This window comes from Vidua chalybeata, chromosome Z (assembly GCF_026979565.1).
Source record: "Vidua chalybeata isolate OUT-0048 chromosome Z, bVidCha1 merged haplotype, whole genome shotgun sequence".
Classification (NCBI taxonomy): Eukaryota; Metazoa; Chordata; class Aves; order Passeriformes; family Viduidae; genus Vidua; species Vidua chalybeata.
Window position 1 is genome coordinate 4,452,768 of NC_071570.1, and position 15,151 is coordinate 4,467,918.

General features: G+C 38.0%; 1 long non-coding RNA gene across 1 annotated transcript; it reads left to right on the forward strand.

Annotated features, from left to right (window-relative positions):
• The first annotated feature begins 8,111 nt into the window (after positions 1-8,111).
• On the forward strand, positions 8,112-14,414 carry LOC128782321 (uncharacterized). Its single transcript, XR_008428728.1, has 3 exons — positions 8,112-8,384; positions 12,904-13,009; positions 14,011-14,414. It is a non-coding gene; the product is annotated as an uncharacterized LOC128782321 (long non-coding RNA).
• Positions 14,415-15,151: the final 737 nt, after the last annotated feature.

Genomic DNA, 15,151 nt, shown 5'->3' on the forward strand with positions numbered 1-15,151 from the left:
AAAAACAAACAAACAAACAAAATAAAACAAGAAAAACCCACACTAAGTAATTCCCCACCCAAAACAAAAAAAAAAGTTAAAAAAAAAAAAAAACTTAGAATGGATAGGAAAGGCAGGGGGATTTATTATGATGCCTGCATGGTTTTCGTAAGAGGAAAAAACCCTTCCCCTCCCAACACAACTGATTTTTTTGTAGCAATTGAAAGGGTTTGCATTAAATACTGGACATTGATTATTTCAGCATCTTATTTCTGTTTTGGATATCAGAACATTTGTACCGACCTTCCCTATGAGAAGAACTTGTGCTAATGACTCTCAGTTACCCTGGCGTGTAGCCAAATTTAAAAAAAAAAATCTTTTTTTAAAACTTATTTATTGGTTGGGAATTGAGTCAAACATATGAAAAACTTCTTTTTTGGAAGCAGATGGAAAAAAAAAAGGTATGATTCACAATCATTTCACATAAGCTCCCTGATGCAGAAACATAATACAATATTAAAGGATTCTGATACATTTATGTATGTGTTTATAACATAGGCACTCATCAAGGCATTCAGACTAGATTCCAACTTCGTGTTCACCCAAAATCCAAGTGGCTTCCTCCTGACCCTCATTACCTTTCACACCATGAGCTGGACCTCAAGACAGGTTTGCCCAGACCCTAGTCAGAACTTGGTCCTGGACAACTGCAACAGCAGCAACTTTGTCAAAGCTGCAGGCCCTCTACAGACAGAGGTCCAGTGATGTATTAGATGCAACCTTTGTTTATCACCTTGTCAATTAATTCATCATTGATTTAGGATAAAAATTGCATCTCATTTGCCAAAGGGCACCGAGCATGAATTGATTGGGCATTGTCAAGCTGTATACATTGTCAGCAAAAAGTTAACATTCTTTGCCATATTTATATCTTCAAAGATGTGCTAGCATATGTAAGTTTCTGTGTGTCTATACATATACATATGGTTGCAGAAACACCATAAAAATATTAAACTCATATTTTCTCGTTGGAATATAGTTGTGCAAATATCTACTGTAGGCATTTAGGATTTTTTTTTTTTCTCTCAATTGTGATAGCATCTGTCACTCCAGGGCAAAAACTAGATTAGTGTCCAGACAGTATATCTTGAGACCTGGTGGCTGTAACTTTGCTTCACAGTGCCTGTATTTTATCACTTTGAACACGTCTAAATTAAAGGAATATGCATATGAATGATCACTGAGTTTGAGTAGCTCCCAGCTCAGGTCATTTGCTTCTGAAAGTAGATGTCAGCATGCATTTTGGTGCTGGAGGAAATGTGCAGTCCGTCGAGGGGATGTCAGCCAGCTCCAGGTTCCTTCAGGATGAGATATCATTTAAATTACTCTTTTTGAGCTAGATAATATCCATACCAATTAGGAAGATAAGTGTTGCAGTATACAATTTTAATGCAATCTTGCATTGAGCAGCTTACTCTGGGGTTGTATTTTCACACAAGACCCTGAATTTAGGGTTACTTTAGAGTTGTAAATTACATTTTTTAATACTAAGTATCATTCCCCTTGTTGTCTTAAAATTTGACACACAAATCAGAATTTTACAATAGATATTTGAAAAAACTCTCTCTACCACAATAGCATAGTCCATTGTTTGGGTGCTCAGAGTTGCATGGTCAAGTCAAAGCCACTTTATTTTTCCTTAGTGATTCTCCTTCTTATTCCATCCCAAGTTTATGATAGCTGAATTTCGTTGTTTCAGCTCATGCTCTGAAGGGTGCAGAGTGAAGGGAGAGTTTCAGTTCTCTTCATAAAAAAAGCCTGGGGAAAAGCAACAAAATATATCCTGAGAGGAACAAAAAGCACGGTGGCCAGATGGAGTGTTAGGAATATTCAGGGAGTGGGTAATTCAGTGTCCCAGGCTTTGAGAGCTCTAAATGCCCAGCAGGATAATCAGGTGCTGCTGTGATGGCAGCCTCCCTCCCAGAAGTGGTGCGAATCACTGCTATTATTGTGTGAGATTCTTTGAGATCATATGATGGAAAGCCCTGCAGGAAGGTGAGATTCTGTTCCTTATTGCCACTGCCTTCTCTCTCAGCTATTCAATGCGCTCAGCTAATGGCTGCACTAGTCATTATCTTTCCTATATTTCACGATTATACTATATTACACCAGTCACAGTCTTCCCCCTATTTCACTGTTAAATGAGACTTACTTTTCATTTGAATGTTATTGAAGAAGTTAGTGTGTCTAATTGAAGGTTTCTGACTCATTTATAGTAGTTATAAAAGCTTAATCTTCAATTTTGAGAGCCTGGATGACCCTGATTACATGAACCATGAGCTACAATATGACTTTCTATATTTTCTCTGTCATTAAGTGCTCTGATTCATTTCATGGCAGTGTGGCATATATCTCTACACTTCTGTGTATATTATGTATATATTCAGCAACATCAACAAATAAATGTTGAAGCAATGTGCTAAACCATATTTATCATGTATTGCTGCTGTATTAGTCCTACTGTGAAAATTGTGCTATACAAGTCCTTCTAACACAGACAGCTGAGTTAAAATTTCAGTTCCTTAAAAATTAATGTAAGAGATGTTAAATGTGGCTTTGTCCTAGCAATCATATGAGGTCATAAGATAGTAAAGAAAAGAGAACAGGTAATAAGCTGTATGTAATGATTAAAATAATGTTTAGGTACATATATAATTTAGGACAAGTATCCAGCATTTTGATACTTTGAGGGATTGGTCCTGATAAGTATCTGAAATAAAGATGTTCTATTCGTCCTAAAAAATTCAATAATACAAAGAAAAATCTACTTAGACGATAAAAACTAGTAAATTCTGAGTGTGTGGCATGAAATGAGAAAATCTTTTGATTTTTGCAAAGAAAAGATTTGTAAGGGTCCTAATCTGTATGATTGTAGTGAATATGAATCAAGAGAGATCATAAGGGCCAAAAAAAAGCCATACTACATGTCATATATCTTTGGATATTTCTAGAATCTATTTATTTTTAAGAAGGCCTAATGATGTCACTGTGAGAAATTTTTGTCAACTGCTTTTGATTTTTGCTATTTATAGTGCATTTACATAAAGAGTGTCCTCTTCTGGACAAGTTTCTGAAGGCTTTGGGGATATTTTTATTTAAATAATGAATCACAATTATGGAACCTACATAAAGATGATGAGAAAATAGTTTGCTTTGGGGGTATACCAAAGAGTATGGGCAGAATCCTAAAGAAAATACACCTCTTCACAACTGGGTGAAGGAACTTTAAATGAGCATCAGTCCTTATCTGTGGTCTGGAGGGGTCATCTCCTGGGCAATCAGTATCCAAATGTCTGTGTAATGAAACAACAGGATTTTTCTCTTAGTAGTATTTCCTGTTTACAGGAATTATACCTTTCTAACCTTAGTAAAATTATAGCACTTCTCATTTGAGACTACCAGCTAAAACGGGATTAGTCAGTAGCTAAGGCCACAACCATATTAATAAATGGTTAGATACATCCACCACTATTCCCAGGCCATTCCAGTCTGAAATGTCAATATCCATAGTATTAAACTTCATCACTCTCTGAAAGAGAGTAACTGTATTCAGATTCCCTATTGTGCACCATCCCTTGTGTATGCTAACTCCTGCACTGTGCCCTGAAATAATTTGGGAAAATGTCAGTTGAGTCAGGCAAATAAGGTACCCCATACTGTCCCAACAATTCCAAGTGGGAGTTTCAGAGCAGCAGAATTTCCTGGTGTGTTTAAGCAGAAAGATATAAATGTGTCTTCTGTGACTTCCAGTTGCTTCATTTGTATCAATTATCTTACAAAAAGTCAATTTTCTGGGGGATATTTGTGTGATAAAACCAGAATTCTGTTAAATGGTTAAACAAACTTTGCAATACCCTTGACCTCTCAGTTCAAGCCATGCCATGGTTCTTTGGAGAGGACTAGCAGCCTTATCAGACTTTGTGCCAAAAGTCCTGTTTCTGTGCCAGCCCATTTTACTTTGGTTTGGGTCACCGGTGAAGAGGAGGATTCCACTTCCATGTTTCCTATTTGAATGCCTACAGTCATCTTCTATCCATCATGACACATTTCAAGGGAGAAGTTAGAAATCTCTCAGCTTTCAAGGACTGACTGACAGTGTAATGAATAAAAACACCTCAAGTTTATCAGGCCAAAAGCAATGCCAGACAAACTGAAGAAGCTACAATATTTTTTGATATTTTATTGACTGTCATGTCAGTAGGGAAGCGATCTAAAACTTAGTGTAACACTTACTAAGCTATCTTGAGACTCAATCTCTTTTCTTGATAGAGAGATAATAGGAGGGGGTGAAGGTGTGTGTGTTTATTTCCTTATTTGTTTGCATGGCATTGATCTTTTGATCAGATCCTTGCAGACAGTAACAGGGTCACTAAGGATCCTTGCTCCAGGCAGCAGCATCTTAGTCAAGGTGTGAAAGGCTGGCATGCTTCAAGAGGCTCTGGGAATGGGTCAAGGCTGATGTTTATCAAAAACACTAGTGATTTTGGAAAACCCTCCTAATTCTGTTTTTCTAGCTTTGCAACATCTTCAATGGCATTTGTTTTGATATTACTGAACACTCACCTTTTGAAAGTCAGATCGCCGTTCTACAATTGAGCTCTGACAAAGCCATTGCTGTTTTTTTTGAAAATAGCTAAACATATTAATGTATTATTTAGTACAATAGACTGTGGTTTTTTAATATCTTTAACACAATGTCAGTGAAAAGAAGCCATGAGAGAATTCAGATTAGTGTCTGTACCTTCTCATTATTTTTTTCTCCTCATTCATTCTTTGAGAGGTTTTGAGCAATGGATGTTTTTTTGGAAGAAAGGGACCTTAGTGTAACAGAGCTTTCTCTGTTAAACAGAGAGTTTTCTCTGTATCATGGACATTTTTGTTTTATCAAGGGCAGTTTGTGTGCCATCATCATCATGGTTTGTCTGTAAAGCAGAAAAGACTGGTCTACTACCACCATTCTCTCCATAGTGTCTGCATGACATTTATTTTCTTTCAAGCTGGTGCAAGAAGAAAGAGGGAGCTGAGATTTTTTTTTTACTTGCACAGATAACAAGTGAAGGATATCGGGGAAATGTAATGAAATAAAGGAAAAATTGTGTTGTATATATGCATATATATATATATATATATATATATATACAAAGAATATAAAATAAAAAATAATACAAGTAAATATTTTCAATAATACATGCTGTTTTCCTAACAAAGCATCACTCCATTTAAATAGTGGCTCTTACAGATGCAAGTCTTCCACAGGCCAGTTGTTCACCCTTTTCCATCAGTGAAAGATTTCTCAGTTCAAAAGAGCTCAATTCATTGAATAAGGATACTTGGTGCAGGTTTCCAAAAGTACTTTCCAGCATCCAAATTTTCCTCCTCACCCAAAGGGAGAAAACACCACCTGTCTTAACAGAACATTTTCTATCTTTGCAACTACCATTTATTTTCAAGCCTTGCTAACCTTTGTGCTGACTCTTAAGAAGCTTGGATAATTTTGAGAACATAATGAGGCTGTAATATCATAATTGAGGCTATAAACTCATAATTTTGAGACCGTAATTGTTCTAGTTTGACCTGAGGCATAAAACTGGCTGAAGAATTTCATGAAGTGGCTCCTGAATCAAATTCATCATTTCTACTGTAGAAACAGAGCCCAGGGTGATGGTTTGTGCTGCATAAAAACATACCAAATGTGCTAATGTGAGAAATACCTAGAGCATACTTTTTGTTCACCGTCCTGTCCCTTGCAATTCCCAAATGATGTTTGCTGTTCCCATGGGCAGTGTGCCATGGCATTCCTCACAGCCCTGGCACCCAGCAGTGCTGCTGGAAGGGCTTTTGGCACCCTGGTTCTGTTTCCTTCCCTCCTGCATGCCCAAATTTTCCCTGCACAGAGATAAGGATGTACCCAGGATGCACTTGTTAATGCCTTTGTGTCCTACTGATAGATTTACCTGGTAGCTTAATTGCCTCATTATAGATACTCAAGGTTGGAAAAAGCTGATGCCATGATTTTACTACTTTCATAATAAATATTACCCACCTAATTTTTTATTTCTTTTCCTCACAAACAGATTTTCTACTTGCAGGTTTTTGCCCTTGGGAAATAATAATAATAAAACCAAAAACCTTGCTGTTTTTCATATTCTCTTGCTTTTCATTTCAGCAGGAGAATGGGAAGGAAAGGAAGGGCTGCAGATAGTTCATATTTTCTTGCTTTATTCACCTATCTTTAACAATGTTATTTTCTCTTTTAAATTGCTTAGTACCGGACCACAATGTAACTAAAATAAAATAATTCTTTCATCTTCCTCTGCACAAACCTTGCAGCTATGTGTAAAGGAATCTAGGTAGATATCTACTCTAAAAAGAATAAACTGAAAAAACCTTCACACTATTTCTCCCAAGGCTACTCTTAGCTTAGAGTTTGAGAATTTCTATAAGAAAAAAAAAAAGGGTGACAGTATAAAAGAGGGTGGTTTTTTTACTGTTATTTAATAATGTCTTCCAGTGTCATAACTTGAAACACCTTTCTTCCCTTAGGCATAAGATCTTCTCTGAAACTACTCAAGAGTGGTTTCTTTTTTGTTCTGAAACTTAAGAGTGGAATCCAAACTATTGATGAAGTCTAAAAACTTATAGAAAGCAGTATAGTAATTACAGTGCTGCCTTTTTTCCTCCCTTCAGTAGTTGGTAAGACTTTAGCTCTGGGAAGAAAACACTTTGACATGATCAATATCCCCATTTCCTGCCTTATGAAACTGGCAAAAGACCTTGTCTGATTTCACCCATTACAACTGAGTGCTTCTCCCTCCACCTCTACCCATCGCCCTAACTTCTTAATTCCTGATTTCCTTCCAGTGCTGCTGGAATGGATCATTTGGTGACTAGTGTCATCAATAGAATTTCATCCCCTTTCTTTTACCATCTGAAAAATTTCCCATTTGTATAATACAAGTGACAAAGAAACCATCTTGTACTCAAATTCAGCCAGCATCATCAACTGAAATTTAAATCTATAGATTGAAAAAAATTAAGGAAACATATTTATTTTTTTTTTTTTATTAAAAATAATATTTTTCCCTTCTCATCATTAATCTTCAATAATATCTGAGCAACCATGCACAATGAACAGTCTCAGCTGTTTCTGTCACAAGATGAGAAATACAGAAAACTCCCCAGGAAATTAATCGTCTTTGAAAAACTGAGATGGAATTTTTAATGTCATGTCAGAAGGATTCCTCAATCTTGGGTGCAATAGTGCAATGTGTAAACTGTAATGAGGTTTCTGTAATGGTTTTGTTACCTACAACTACCTGAGAATAAGAAAACCCAAAGAAACTTTATTAACTTGAAAATCTGTGTGAATGCCTGAAAAGGTAGTTTACTTATGTGTGTCTATGTTACTCATGTGTTTTCATATCTGATGTTAGCCCAAAAATATCTGCAGAGGACAGACCTAATCAGTGTAATTGATCTCACAAAGAGATTTTCATCTGTTTGTTTCTACTCAACTATTCCAACTTCCATATAACTTACCCAGCTGAAATTTTTGAACTTTGTTTTCCAGTCCATGAGTGGATTCCCTTAAGCTAATAATAAATATCATAAGACTGAGGTTCTACTGAAATTTATTTCAGATTCAGGATCTTTAGTCAAAGCTTTTTTTTACAGTGGTGTATGACTGTGTGATAGAAAACCAGTCTAAATACAAATCCTCTTTTTCAATATACAGCTAACATCAGTAACAGTAATTGTAACATTGACTACTGATAGCAATCTGTAGGAAAACTGGGATAACTAACAGCTGAAACAGGAAAATGATGGTATATTATTATGCCTGTATATTGTAGGGTGAGAGCTTATTTTGTGTGAGATTAGCATCAGGAAAGCAAATGCACATCCTGAAGCTAGGGTCCCTTTGTGCTTGACCCTAAATGCTTCCAAAGTCTGGGATCAGTCAGAGCTAAGAAAACTAGTCAGAAGTGTCAAGCATCATTCTATGAATGGGTTTGGGAAAGGCAGGTCCTGCCCGAGCAGCCTGGTCTCTGCTGGCAGGTGACCTGCCTGGTGGGTGAGGGACAGGCTGTGGCTGTGTCTGCCTGCACTCCAGCACAGCCTTTGGCACCCTCTCCCACGGCATCTCCTGGAAAAGCTGCAGCTCAGGGCCTGGGCAGGTTCATCCTCTCTGGGCTAGGAACTGGCTGACGGCCTGGCCCTGAGGGTGGTGGTGGCCACATGCAGCTGGGAGCTGGCCACCATGGTGTCCCCAGGGATCAGTGCTGGGGCCAGCCCTGTTTAAAATCTTTGTAGGGAGCTGGATGAGGGGAACGAGTCTACCCATGGTAAATTCATGGAGGACACCAAGCTGGGTGGGAGTGTGGATCTGCTGGAGGGCAGGAAGGCCCATGAGGAGGGAGCTGGACAGGCCGGATCCATGGGCTGAGGCCAATGGCGTGAGGGGCACCAAGGCCAAGTGCAGGTGCTGCCTTTGGGTCTCACCAAGCCCTGCAGCTCCAGGCTGGGACAGAGGGGCTGGAAAGGGAAAGGGCCCTTTGGGAAAGGCCCTGCGGGTGCTGGTGCCAGCGGCTGGGCATGAGCCCAGGGTGCCCAGGTGGGCAGGAGGTCAGTGGCCCCTGGGCTGTCCCAGCCAGGCTGTGGCCACAGGCCAAGTGCCATGATTCTTCCCATGTACTCAGCACTGGTGAAGCCACACCGTGAGTGCTGTGTCCAGTTCTGGGTATCCCAATTCACTAAGAACACTGAGGGGCTGGAGCATGTCCAGAGAAGGGGAACAGGGCTGAGGAAGGGTTTGAAGCACAAGTCCTACAAGTTGTGGCTGAGGGAGCTGGGGGTTCTCAATGTGGAGAAAAGGAGACTCAGGGGACCTTCTGGCTCTGCTCAGCTCCCCAAGAGAAGAGGACAGCCCAGTGGGGGTCAGGCTCTGCTCCCAGGGAACAGGGACAGGACAAGAGGACATAGTCTTAAGCTGTGCCAGGGAAGGTTTAGGTAGAACATTAGGAGGATTTTCTTCACAGAATGGGTGATTGGGCATTGGAATAGGCTGCTCAGGGAGGTGGTGGAGCCACTTTCCCTGGAGCTGTTTAAGGAAAGACTTGATTTGGCACTCGGTGCCATGATCTGGTTGACATGATGGACTTGATCTCAGAGGTGTTTTCCAACCTAACTGATTCTGATAAAAATTATGCAAATGATACAAATATATATAATGATATAAATGATCAAATATAGACAGAATGGTATAATTCTGTGAGAATGGTCCATGAGCTTTCTCAATTTATAAACACCTTCTTGAAACTTGGATGTGAATGTCTTCCTTATGGATACTAATACACATCTTGCTGATCGTTAAGGAATTGAGAATATTCCACAGTTCTAGGCTCTGAAAACTTACTTCATAGGGATTGATAATCTATTTAAATTCTCATAATTATGAAAGAAAATAATGTAATTAATTACAGGGATTTGGTGCTAAAAATCAAAAGTAATGCAGTTAGAGTTTCTCTTAAAAAGAGCCAATACTGTGATATGAATAAGCACAGCCATTTTGTGATTGTAGGGGCTGAAACTTCTAGGTAAAGGAGGTGAAACACATGAGAACTTCGGTTATCTGCAAAGTTAACAAAAGACTGGACCACTTTGAAAGTCTGTTCTTATAAAATGTCTTAGAAAAAAAAAAATTAAAAAGTGTGGTCTTTTATTCCCATCAGCAGTGATCTTGTCAGGAATATCAACTACCACATCCCAGCTGAGGATTTACATTCCTGAAAGGAGCTATGACCTGGAAAAGGGAGGTTTGGAGCCATAAGTTGGCCCTTTTGCTTTCACAGAGAAGTCAGAGCCTGTCACTGACTCAACAGCAGCAGCTGGCAATGCTGGAGCATCAGGGACCTGGGGAAGGCCCAAATCACTGTGGAGGTTTCTGTCAGCTTGGCAGATTTGGAAAAGCAAAATTATGGAGGCTGCTGACAAAACCCATAAACCCATTAAGCCTGGCTTAATATTTTCCTTTTTTTGTTTGTTTTTTTTGTTTGTAGTGGGTTCCCTCCCCCCTCTCCAGTAAATACAGAAAATTTGCGTTTGCTGCTGATGCATTATTGAGTTTCACATCCTGTTCAGCATCTTTATAAATTGCAAACAAGACATAATGGTCAACCAGCAATGCCTCATATAGTGACACAGTCAATAATGCTAAACAGTGGCTGAATAAACCATCTGCATTAATCTTGAAATAATTCACCAGAGAAGAACATCATTATTATCAAAAAAAGAAAAAAAATGCAAATTAAAAAAAAAATTCAAATTCACCTTAGGATCAAAAAAGATTGGTCTTTTATTCAAGGCTTACTGACTAAGCTTTTTAAATGCTCCCCTTGTGATTTATAAAACCTGACAGCCAGATTTTACTCTGAGTTTAAAAAAAAAAAACAAAACAAATGTTGAATAGACTAGGTTAGACAGCACTTTTATCCAGCAAGGACTTCTGTGGATCACAAGCCCTTAAAAATGGAGAGAGACCTGTGGCTGTGGCCTGCTCAGAGAGCAAAAGCTGGTCAGTGTGGCGTGGCAGAGCATGGCATGGCAAAATGTTCAGAGGGTTTCTGTACACAAAATGAGCTAGGACTAGGGTACAGTAAACCAACGTTATCTCTTCACAGAAAGATAAAACTATTACCCATGAAATACAAAAATCCAGTGGCTGCACTTCATTATAAACCCATGACACATACAGGCACGCCTGTATTTTCCTAAAGTACTTAAATAAGGCTTCGTGCACTTCCACAATGTGTTCAGAGATTGGCTTTTGCTTTGATTTTCACTGAAATGTGACAAACTTCATTTGCTATGCAGTTCTGCTTCTCTTTGCAAATAATTGTCACTTTGGTAACTCTAGCAAGTGATTAAGGCTGAGACTGGGCTCTGTTTTGCCTATTTTGCTCATATTCACCAGTACAGCTGCCTCATTTTCACACAAAAATGTCACTCTTTTGCTTTGTTATCCAAAACAGCTCTATGACAGTTTTGATGCACTTGTTTTAGCCATTGCAGCTGGAATTATGGAAACAGACAATGCAATAACTAAAACCCTGCAATTTTCTGCCTCATGACAGAATCACAAATGATAAGAAACCACTATTTATGTTGCATGCCATCAGAACTCTGCAATCAGACAGAAGCTGATAGATGATATTTAGCCATTGCCTTAAAAACCACAATTTCTCATAAAATCAATCTCCAAGCTTAATTCTGTCCTTCAGCAAACCGTGGGAAAGCAAACAAGCAAAGCAGAAAAAAAGACCCACAAAAGTTATTTCCATTATAAAGATTCACAAGGTTTGCTTGGAAGAGAATACAATCAATTAGCATCTTTAGGTTAAAAAAATTAACTTATAATACACGGGATCTGGACAGCAGTATATTTTCTGTTCCATAGTGATGAACTAAGGCAAAAAGAAGCAGCACAAATGGCCACAAAAGACATTTTGCAAAGGTCAAAGGGAGAATTACTTTGAAAACTGAAGTGCAGCTATGGCACACTCCTTTTCTGGGGCGCAGGAAAGCAGGTTTTTTTTCTCTTGTTAAACTCGGTGGAAGAGATCTCAGGACTTTCAAGTGTCTGATGTATTCCAGACACACAAGACCATCCAAGGCCCTCATGAGGCCAATAGATGTGACACAGCACCTGCTGGTCTTCTGACTTTTGAAGCAGCAGCTGGAGACTGGGCAGAGCTGTCTAAAAATGGTGTGTGAAAAGGTAGTGGCATTTTCTTCAAAAGGTAGTGGCCTTTTCTTCAAAGAGACATGGACTGTTTTTTTAGGGGAGGGATCCAGGACTGGGTTCAATGCCAACAGAAATGTGTAGGGGAAAAAAAGAGTAAATGAAACTTGGAAGCCTTTTTATTCCTTCTCCAGTGTTAAAGGCTGTAAAAGGCAGTTTCTTGCTCAAATTAACAGTTTATGTGCAACCAGAATATGATCATGGGAGAGATTAGTGAAACACTTCGTACATGTGTTCACAAGCATTTTAAATACAAGTAGATTTTTCTGCTGGGTTAAAGTTTTTGACCTTCTGTCTTTTTAATGTGTACTTTTTCTCATTGTCTTTTTTTGTTTGTTTGGTTTGGTTTGTGGGTTTTTTTTCCCCTTTTTTACTCAATTACTTAGTTTCTTAGAAAGCATTTGCTGCTTGCTTCTGAAGAAGAGTAGAGCAGAGCTGGACTCATTTCATATGAGTCCTACTATGCATTTTACTAGATACGGTTTATTCTCTGTCTCTCCCCTGAATTTACCAGTGGCATCTAAGAACATGGCTCACAAACCCATAATAACTCTTCTTGCCTCTTCAGCCAGAGATAATGTCACCAACAAAAATCTCTCTATATTGCAGAAGGCAAAAAAGCGCCAGAGGCAACAAGAGAGTCTGTGGCCAATCTGTATCATGTGTCAGACTGTGCAGTGCACCAGAAAATATAGCATATTAATTAACTTACTCTAGATCACTTTAACTTCTCGGTAGGGTTTAATGATCAATGTTAACAGCATTATGAGTCTGATTTTGCTTATTACTCATATAGGAATAACCAGATGTTCTAAAAAAAAATCCCAAACCACATATAAATAACCTGTGAGGTTAGCCTGGGCTTTTATTAGAGGACAGAAACACAGACCATACTTTTTCTGGATGAGAAAAGATAGCTTGTTCCCACAGGGGATCTCTTATAGTGTCATAAATCCTCCATCTGGCATTTCATTCACTTCAATGTTCAAATATTTGCTGTCTGCTGATGCATTGAATTTTCTTTGCTTTGTTAATATCTATTAATTTGTGAACTTATTTTCTAGATACCATAGTGTAAAAAGGCCCCTGGTGTCATAGCACTCAACCACTTCTTGTCTGAGAAAAACAAACACACATATTCTCTTCTTTGGAAATTGTTTGTTTTGAACAGTGAGTATTTTCTGACTAATCCTGTTTTTTCAACACTGGACTTTGGGTTTAGGAACGTGATTTCCCCAGACTCATCAAGGAATGCTCATTATCCCTAAACTGTCTGAAATTCTTCACAAGAGCTATGAACACTGACCTATGGCGGGGTACCATGAAAGATGTTTGACATCTAATTTATTTTCTTAATCTTAAACTATTCTCCATGTTGTCCAAATTTATAGGTGGTAGGAATGTTTCTATCTAATAAAGCCATTATTCTAAAATAAGTTAATCTAAACACGTGTGTAAATTACTCTAGAGAAGGTTTCTGTCTGCATAAATTAAGGCTCTGGCACTTTCCCCCACTCACCAGAAGTTCTTAGACTGTTTTACCTGAGACATTAAATGCAAATGTGAAAATACCAGTTTTCTAGTCTGGAGAAATCACACCTGCAGTTTTACTATTCTGAGACATTAGGATCGACCAGGTTAAAGAATCATCAGTATGTCACTGCCACCACCACCTACTTCGGCTCACTTTTGTTCAGGAGAAAGAAATCCTCTTGTCACCCTCACTATTCTGAGCTACCTTTTCCTCCCTGAATTTACCTCTCTTTTCCTTCTTCTTTAGTCCTCAGAACTGCATTCAGGAGCACATTTTCTGCCTCAGTTCCCAGGGAAGTCCCAGGGAAGGGGTGGAATACTCCTCCCTGGAGATGGGCAAGGAACAACTGGATGCACACACACAATGTGTCAACTTCAGAGCCATGCTTTCATTTTTTTACATTTTTTTAAATTTCTTTTGATTCTTTTTATTTCATCCCTAATGTTTTCTTTAGGTTTTTCAATTATCTTTAAGGAAATGTGATCTAACAATCTAGAAGTTAGTTAAGTGACAGGAGTTGCTCTGTAAAGGTTTTGACTTTTAAAAATGAGACACAGTTAAATAAACAACTTTTCCAGTGTTTTAACTTATTAAGTTTTTAAGCTGTTCTTTTTTTTTTATCCTTTTCTGTAACCAGAAGTCAAAAGTCTTTTGCAATGGGAAGACACAAGAAGAAATCACAAGAAAGGAATATCCTGGAGAGGATTTTAAGAAGTCTTACAGTCACATCTGTTTTGAATCTGTCATACTAGATGGCTTTTTGTCGTACTAGATGGCTTTTTGTCCCACCTCTGCTCAGCTGGCAGAGACTTTTTACAAGCATACAGACCTTTGTTACCTTAAAACCTTAGAATTTGCTTCACCATTACATGGTACAATAGCAAATAAGTTTTTAATTAACACTTTGACCTCACTGAAGTCCAAATTCTCCTTGCCAGCCCAAAGAAAATAGTGTTTTATATCAAACTTAAGGCTTTTATTGATGCAATGTAGTGGAAAAAAAAAAAAAAAAACAAAAAACAAAACAAACAAAACAAAACAAAAAAACACACACACAGAAAAAAAAAAAAAACACTTTGCTACAGTAACACTGGAAACATCATTTCAATTGAAAATGTTACACCAAAAAAATCCAGCATGACCAAGTCAAGTGTCTTGATATTTTTTTTCTTTCCATAGTAGACATTAATATTATTGTCTTTATTGTGACTTCTGAGATCCCTTATAGTCTGGAAATTCAGTTTTGCAACAGGGATAATAATTTTTTTTCTATATATTTATTTTTTCTGCCTTCTCTGTTTTGATTGTGCTCTCTTTGAGGCAGAGGCTATATCTCATTGGATGAATTAATTGCAAATAATAAAATAACTGCATGCAAATGTGTACCACTGATGCTTAACTGTAAAAAATAGTACTTGTAAAATAAATACTTTAAAAATGTGATTTTTTTTTTCCACATATGAAGGAATTTCTGAGAAGGTTGCTATATATATGAAGAATTAATTTGGGGAATATTTTCCATTCAATGATTTATAAATATTCTACAGCCTCTATATTCTTTATGGAAATGCCTTGCAAATGGATTTATAACTGGGGGCTAAAGGTGACTCCCAATCCATTCCCGTATTAGCTGCCAATTGTTAATATACATATATTGCAAAGTGATGCCAAAACCAAAAAAGGAAGAAAAACAAAACTCTTCTTTCCAGATCAGATTTTTGAGCAAGCTTTGGATAATCACTTGAATGTTTGGACATCCCTCTGAAGCAAAGCTTTTC